The sequence below is a fragment of the Orycteropus afer genome, unplaced genomic scaffold, assembly GCF_000298275.1.
Source record: "Orycteropus afer afer isolate SDZICR_OR568_19922 unplaced genomic scaffold, OryAfe1.0 scaffold00065, whole genome shotgun sequence".
NCBI lineage: Eukaryota > Metazoa > Chordata > Mammalia > Tubulidentata > Orycteropodidae > Orycteropus > Orycteropus afer.
Genome location: NW_006921652.1, coordinates 7,775,176 through 7,783,757, shown reverse-complemented (window position 1 = coordinate 7,783,757; position 8,582 = coordinate 7,775,176).

Genomic DNA, 8,582 nt, shown 5'->3' with positions numbered 1-8,582 from the left:
TTGAAGGAGCTCTGGTAGCATAGTGCCTAAGGCACTTGACTGCTAACCAGAAGGCTGGCGGTTCAAACCCACCAGCCACTCCTCGGAAGGAAGGTTGAGCAATCCTACTTCCGTAGTGATACTGCCTCGGAAACCCAAGGAGGGATGTCTATGAGTCGGGGCTGACTCGATGGCATATAACAACAACAACAAACTGTGAGAAAATAAATTTCTGTTTGGTAAAGCCACCTATTTGTTGTATTTCTGTTATAGCAGAACTAGGTAACTAAGACACTATTATTCACTCCTCACCCCATGGCAATATGGCCCTGATATTCCTCTGAGACCAATGGTCTCTTTTTTGTTGTTGAATTCATGAATGTTTTCCAGAACATCCCTTATACTGGCTGTCTCTACAGCTTCAAACACACCAACTCTCTCTGCTTGAATGCTCCTTTTCCTTTGTTCATTTGACGTTGTCATCTCATTTTTCCCTGTACATTTAGCTGCCTCTATTCAGACTGTGGTATGAATGACTCCTTTGGTGCCTTCTATTTTCTCTCAGCATTTCCCAGGTGCTCTTTGTTATTCTTTACTCTTCACTGTACACACTCACCCTATGATAAGTCAAGTAAGATTGTGTTTGGTTGCATGTAACAGAAACCCAACAAATAGTGGCCAAAACAAGGAAAGAGTTAAGTTTTCTTGTGTAACAGAGAGTGCAAAGCTGACTGGGATCTCTCTATGCCTCTGCTTTGTCATCCTTACTGTATGGCTGTTTTCCACATCATGCAAGATGGTGGCTTCATTTTTATATTCTAGGCGGGAGTAAGGGAAAGGACAAAGAGTGAAGGGCAAAAGGAGGATGCTGACTGAATCTATTACATTTTATAAAGCTATCTCAGGGATCCTTTCACTCACATTTTGGAGCTAGATCCAGCCACCCCTAGACACAAGAATGTCATGTTGTTGTTGTTGCTATGTGCCATCGAGTCACACCCAATTCATAGTGACCCCTCCTTGGGTTTCTGAGGCAGTATCACTATGGAAGTAGATTGCCCAACCTTCTTTCCGAGGAGTGGCTGGTGGGTTTGAACTGCCAGCCTTCTGATTAGCAGTCAAGTGCCTTAGGTACTACGCTACCAGAGCTCCTAGAATGCCATGGGAAGTGAGTACTTTAGCTGAGCACAATGCAGAGATGTGTGAATCTGGGGGTTTTAATAAGAAAGAAGGCGATGAATCACATTGGATGAGAAAGCAGAAGGTTGTGCCTTCCATGATTTTAATCAACATATCACATGCTAATAATTAAAAAATCTGTATCTTGAGCTCCCTCCTGATTTCAAGACCCATTTATTAAAATACTAGACATTCTCATTGAATCTCACCTCAAACACTATAAGATCAAATCTGAACTCAAGGGGTCTCACATTGGCATCTAAATTGTAGCTCTCTGAAGTCATTACATTTATAGATCAGTCACTGTCTGGCAAAGCTACACACCATGCAAGGATGGAAGAATCTGGAGCCCTGTGTTATGTAGGGTTAGGAGGATCTGGAGAAGTTCCAGCCTTAGCCACAGGCTCATGGGAGCCAATCACCCCTACAACCTTTGGCTCATTCTATCAAGATCAAGCCCAGCCCCAGTCCCCACCCCCCTCCTTCCACACACACACACACACACACACACATTCATTCTTCTCTCACGATGAATTCTTCTTTGGAGCCCTTTGTGTCCCTTTCTGCTTTGATCTTCAGTGAAGGTCCTTCTGTCCAAGTTACTAAGTTTGGGACTTAGTGGGGTAGGGTCTCTTATTCCATACATTTCTACCCTTTTATTCAAGCACTGTCAAGGGATTTTAAGGAAGGGAATACCTTGCCAACTTTGCAGAGTCCTGATACACCCTTTCCTCAGGACCAAGGACTTCCCTGGGTAATCATTTGTCAGCCAACATCCATCCTGGTCCACTCTCATGCCCAGACCTTGTTAGATATGTTGAAAATCACCCTAGCCTAAGACTGTGCATGCCTACTCTCTGTGCACTTACAAATAAGAAGTCCACTGACTCCTATGTGAAGAAAGGTCTACTCCAAAGGGACTGGCTGTATCTGTCTCTATGTGAAGAGGTCTTGCATAATGTAAAAATTTCTGCCTCATCCAGCACTTCTACCAAAAAAAAAAAAAAATTAAAGTAATTCTCATGTTGAACAATCTGAATACCCTGGACTAAACTCACTGGGACATACACTAATTATCAGTGAGGAAGGAGAAGAGATCTGGATTCGGAGGGCATTTCTGGTTGTGTCAGGTGTGAGCATCAACTCAGGAACACATATGATCTAACTTGGTATCAATTACTGTGTAACAAATTACCACAAAATAGTGGCTTAAGGCAACAATATTGAGTTCTTAAGGACTCCAGAGCAAGATGGCAGCATAAGCAGTTTGATGCTTTCAACTTCTACAGAAACACCAAAAAACTGAAAGCAGAAACTGGCAGAATCAATTTTATCAGAACTCTGAAAACTGGTGAATGTGTCATGGCAACAAAACAAATGCTGAATCAAGAAAAAGGCCAAATGATAGGAAAGCTTTGGTTTTCTAGGTGTCCATGACCCACTCTGCCTTGCCTTGGTAGCCATCGTTTTTTTATTTATTTTAAAAATAATTTATTTTGTTGTTCTTGATAATGTGCACAGCAAAGCATACACCAATTCAACAATTTCTACGATTGTAGAAATGTACAATTTAGTGACATTGATTACATTCTTCATGTTGTGCAACCATTCTCATTCTCATTTTCTGAATTATTCCTGCACCATTGACATGAACTCACTGCTTCCTAAGTATCTTCTCTAACCTTTCAGGTTGCTATTGTTGATTTAATCCCATACAGATAGTTCAGCAGCCATCTTAAAGCTGAAGTACCCATTTCTCTAGAGAAGGGACCCTGGTCTCTGGTTCCAGAGGGAGAAGAGCAGACTTTAGCCATACCAAAAACAAACAACTCAGAACCACCATTAACAGATTGCTATTCTATGAGTCGGGGGCGACTTGACGGCAGAACCACCATTAACAGATTGCTATTCTATGAGTCGGGGGCGACTCGACGGCAAATAACAACAACAACAACAACCTTCAGGATTAACAGACATTTTTAAAGTTGGCAGCCCAGCATTAGGAATGTCTTAGTTATCTAGTGCTGCTGGGAGCTCTGGTAGCATAGTAGCTAAGGCACTTGCCTGCTAACCAGACAGCTGGCAGTTCAAACCCACCAGCTACTCCTTGGAAGGAAGGTTGGGCAATCCTACTTCTGTAGTGATACTGCCTCAGAAACCCAAGGATGGGTCACTATGAGTCGGGTTCTACTCAACGGCACATAACAACCACATAAAGCTATAATGGAAATACCAGAAATTCATGGCTTTAACAAACAGAAATTTATTTTCTCACAGTTCAGGAGGCTAGAAGTCTGAATCCAGGATGCTAGCTCTAGGGGAAAGCTTTCTCTCTCTGTTGGCTCTGGAGGAAGATCATTGTCTCTTCTGAGTTTCTGTTCCTTGGTGATTTCCTTGTAGCATGATATCTCTTGTCCCCCATCTCTGCTTCTTTTGTTTGCTTGTTTAATCTCTTTTACATCTCAAAAGAGATTGACTTAAAATACACCCTACATTAAGCAAATCACATTAACATAACAAAGACAACCCATTTCCAAATGGCATAGAGGTTAGGGTTTAAAAAGCATGTTAATTGGGGATACAATTGTGGAAGTTTAACTGCTTGTAACCCAAAAGAAGCAAAGGTCAAACTTTTAGCTTGTTGGAGGAGTTGCTTGTTAAAAGATGTTTGTTGAGAGTGTTTGTGTGACTTGATCTGAGAAGAGTGCCTTGGTCAACAAGTCCTAGGAGGTTAAGAAATAGAAATGATAATGTTAAGGAGTATTGTAGTTTAATAATCCCCTTGTAACTTTTTGTCATGTGCCCCCTTGTGCCTGTGAGCATGCAGCCCTTTATTTATTCCACTTGATGAGTACCTCACTTTTTTCTTGCAATTTGGAACCCTGTGGTACCCTGCCTGGGTGTTAGTGTGTCTCCTGATCCACAATTCTCTCTACTTTCAATAAAGCTGTTTGAGTTTGAACCACCAGCCTTCTGCTTAGCAGTCAAGTGCCTTAGGCACTACGCCACCAGTGCTTCACTATGATAATACAATGGAATATTCAGACATAAAGATAAATGAAGTTCTGGATCCATGCCATGACATGGATGAACCTTTAACACATTATGCTGATTGAAATAAGCCAGTCACGAAAGGGCAAATATATATGATTCCACTTATGTGAAATATCTAGAATAAGCAAATTTAGAGACAGAAAGTAGCTTAGAAGTTACCAGGGTCTGGAGGGAGATAAGGGAAGATATTGCTTAATGGGTACAGAATTTCTGTTTGAGGTGATGGAAGAATTTTGGAAATAGATGGTAATGAAGATTACACAATGTTGTGAATGTAATTAATGTCACTGAACTGTACACTTAAAAATGTTAAAATGACTAACTTTATGTTATATATATTTTACCTCAATAAACCCACCAGCCATCATTCCTTGGAAGGAAGATTGGGCAATCTATTTGCATAGTGACACTGCCTTAGAAACCCAAGGAGGGGTCGCTATGTGTCGGATCTGACTCCACAGCAGTGAGTTTGTTTTTTTTAGTGGTTTAACATAAAAATTAAAAAATCAACATTTGTCATCTCACAGTTTCTGTGGGTTAGGAATCTGGGCTGGCTCTGTTGAGTCCTCTGGCTTGGGGTCTCTCACAGCCTGCAATCAAGATGTCCGCTGGGTCTCTTCTTACCTCAAGCTTCACCCATCATGATCCCCTTCCAAGCTAACTCAGTGGTTATTGGGAGGATTCAGTTCCTTGCTGGCTGTTGGTTGAAGGTGATCCCCATTCTCTTGCTCTGTGTTCCTATCTATAGGGCAGTTCATTACAGGGCAGCTGGCTTCATGTGAGCAAGCAAGTGAGAGAACCAGAGAGAGTGAGCAAGATCAGAGTCACGGTTTTTATAACCTGATCTTGAAAGTGACATCCCATCACTTTTTTTTTTTTTTTAATTTTGATTTGGGTGAAAGTTTACAGAACAAATTCACTTTTCATACAACAGTTCATACATACTTTGTTTCATGACATTGGTTGCAATCCCCATAATGTCCAGCCCCAGCTCTCTTCCCACTTCCTCCCTGTGGTTGCCTTTCCCTGTGTCCTTCTTTCCTGTGCATTCCTGCCCTCTGGGCTCTCTCCCTATGCAAATACTGCCCTTCTGATCTCCCCTGGTTGATTGTTGTAAGGAGTTTACCTACCCAGGGTGTAAATGTTCACCTTTTATGCCTGTTTATTGCTTTGTTGGAAGCCATGGAAGTGAATTCAATTCCAGGCCTAAAGGGTGATTAGAGACCATAGTCTCAGGAATTTCACCAGTCTCTATTAGAGCAGTAAGACTTATTATTATTATTATTTTTAATGATTTTGAGTTTTGTCCCACATTTTTCTCCCACTCTCTCCAGGATCTCCTATTTTGATCCCTTTCTGAGTGGTTGACAGTGGTAGGAGGGCATCATCTAGCTCTTCTGGTATCGGGGTCATGTAGGCTGCGGTCCACATGGTCCACTAGTCCCTTGCATTAATTGTTTCTGTTCATTTTGGTTTTCTTTGTTCTTTGCTTCAGAAGAGGAGAGACCAAAATTGTTGCATCTTAGATGGCTGCTTGCAAGCTTTTAAGACCCCAGTCACTACTCACCAAAGCAGGATATATAATGTTTTCGTATGATATGTTATGCCAATTGAGCTTAATGTCCCCTGTGACCATGGTCGTGAGTCCATGGGCCCAGTGACTCATTCCCTCAGGGTGTTGGCTGTGGCTAAGAAGTTATCACTTTTCCCCATTAGCTCTATTATACATATAGACATTCTTACAGAACATGCAAATAAGTATCTAGAAATATTGTCTGCCATATTTATATATGGTCATGGGTATATTTCCTTTTGCCTATATATACCTGATCGTTCAGCCTGTCTGCCTATGCATCCACTCACAGATTAATGTTTGATATTGCTGGCAATGCACTATTGTGTATATAAAAGTATTTATGTTTGTTGTCTGTACCTCTTGTGCACTTCTCTGTGTCTTCCTTTTCCTTAGTGTCATTGTGTTGGTCATTTACTTTTGGTATGTTGCTTTTACTTTCACTCAAATAATACTTGTCTCTTACTTATCTAGGAATTTTCCCTCCCCTCCCCTCCTATCCCTGGTAACCAGTAATGAAAATTTCCTTCCATATGTAAACGTTTCCTTGACTTTTTACAATATTTGTCTTTCTGTAATTGATTTATTCCACTCAGCATAGTGTTCTCCAAATTCATCCACATTGTGAGGCGTTTCATGGATTGTACATTATTTTTCAGTGCTACATAGTATTCTATTGTGTGTATGTACCATAGTTTGGTTATCCATTCCTCCATTGATGGGCACTTCAGTTGTTTCCATCCTTTGCTATTGTGAATAGTGCTGTGATGAATATGGGTGTACATGTATCTATTCGTGTCTTGGCTCTCACTTCTTTAGGATATATACCTACTAATGAGATTGCTGGATCAAATGGTATTTCTATTTCCAACTTTTTAAGGAATATCAACACCGATTTCCACATTGGTTGTATCATTTTACAGTCACACCCACAGTGTATGACAGTCCCAATCTCTCCACATTCTCGCCAGCATTTGTTGTTTTCTATCTTGTTGTACTTTGCTATTAGTGCTAGGGTGAGGTGGTATCTCATTTTTGGTTTGATTTGTGTCTCTCTAATGGCTGATGATCATGAACATTTCTTAATGTGTTTGTTGGCCACCTAAATATCTTATTTGGTGAAGTGTCTGTTCATGTCTTCTGCCCATTTTTTAATTGGATTGTTTGTCCTTTTGCTGTTGAGATGTTAGAGTTTTCTATAAACTTTAGAGATAAGTCTCTTGTCAGGTATGTCATTGCCTAATATCTTTACCCAATCTGTAGGTTCTCTTTTGACTCTTTTGGAGAAGTCATTGGAAGCACATAAAAATTTAATTTTTAGTAGGTCCCAGCCAGCTAGTTTATCTTCTGCTGTTTGTGCATTTTTGGTTATGTTGGATAATCTATTAATGCCATATATTAGGGCCCCTGAGTTTGCCTCTATTTTTTTCTTTGATGAATTATATAGTTTTATGTTTTACATTTAATTCTTTGATGCATCTGGAGTTAGTTTTTGTGTATGGTGTGATGTACAGATCTTATTTAATTTTCCTGCAAATGGATATCCAGTTTTGCCAGCACCATTTGTCAAAGAAACTATCTCTTCCCCATCTAATGGATTTCAGCCCTGTGTCAAAGATCAGCTGACCATAGGTGGATGGATCTATTTCTGGGTTCTTGATTCTGTTCCACTGGTCTATGTGTCTGTCGCTCTACCAATACCAGGCTGTTTTGACTACTGATAACCCATTACTTTTACTGTGTTCTTATTTTTATATTTGTAGTACATACATAAAAATGTACTTACCACTATATATATATATATGAAACACAACATTTGCTGTTTCAACAATTTTTAATGTACAATGCAGGGACATTAATTATGTTCACTATGCTATGCCACCATCCTCACTATCTGTTTCCAAAGTTTTCCATCACCATTAACAGAAGCTCAGTGCCCCCTTGAGCATTTTTGTTAACTAGAAGTATGTCACTAGGTTCAACCCACACTCAAGAAGACAGGATTACCCCAGTGACTGGATACCAGGAGGCAGAGATCATGGGAAACCACTGTAGACTATTGCACACCACAACTTCTGAAATAATCAGTTTAGTTTTTGTTTGTTTATTAACAGATATAGAAACTGAGGCTCTGAACATTTCATCATGTAGTGAACTATGATCAATCAGTCAGTCACTCAAACGTCAGGAGATGGATAAACAAGCTGACAATGCTTCAAGCGGTTTTCCCTTCCTTTCTCTGTAGCTACCTTTTCTGCTACATCTATTTCAGTATTTTTAGGCTCAGATGGTGATGTTGTGGACATGTTGGAACGACCAGGTTTTCTTGTTGGACTTTTAAGAAGGAAAGAGCAGTGGTTCTCTCTGACTGGTTCTCAGTGGTTTGGCTTTGCTCTGTGGTTTGTTTACATGGCTGGGCAAGGATGACAAGTTAACCTATACAGCCTCCAAAACCACACAGCCCAGGCAGGGCTGATTTCAAAGTGAATCATCAGTCAAAATAGGCCACAACTGATGGAATGGCAGAAAGCTACGTCAGTGCAGATGGTCTGTCTCTCCTACAGCACATCATACCTCGGCGCTTTTGTCACGCTGCCCCCCACCCATCTGACATACCCTCTCTACCCACTAACCCATCTCCCAGGGCTCCTGCAGAAGCCTTCTGGACTGTGTCTGCCTGTACTGCTGTCTCTCTTTCTTCTCTGACATTTCAGTGCAGCTCATGTCAGTGCCACCCAGTTTAGCCCCTGGTTGCATCCTGCTTCATGTGGTCCTTTATTTCCTGCCTGTGGCCCTG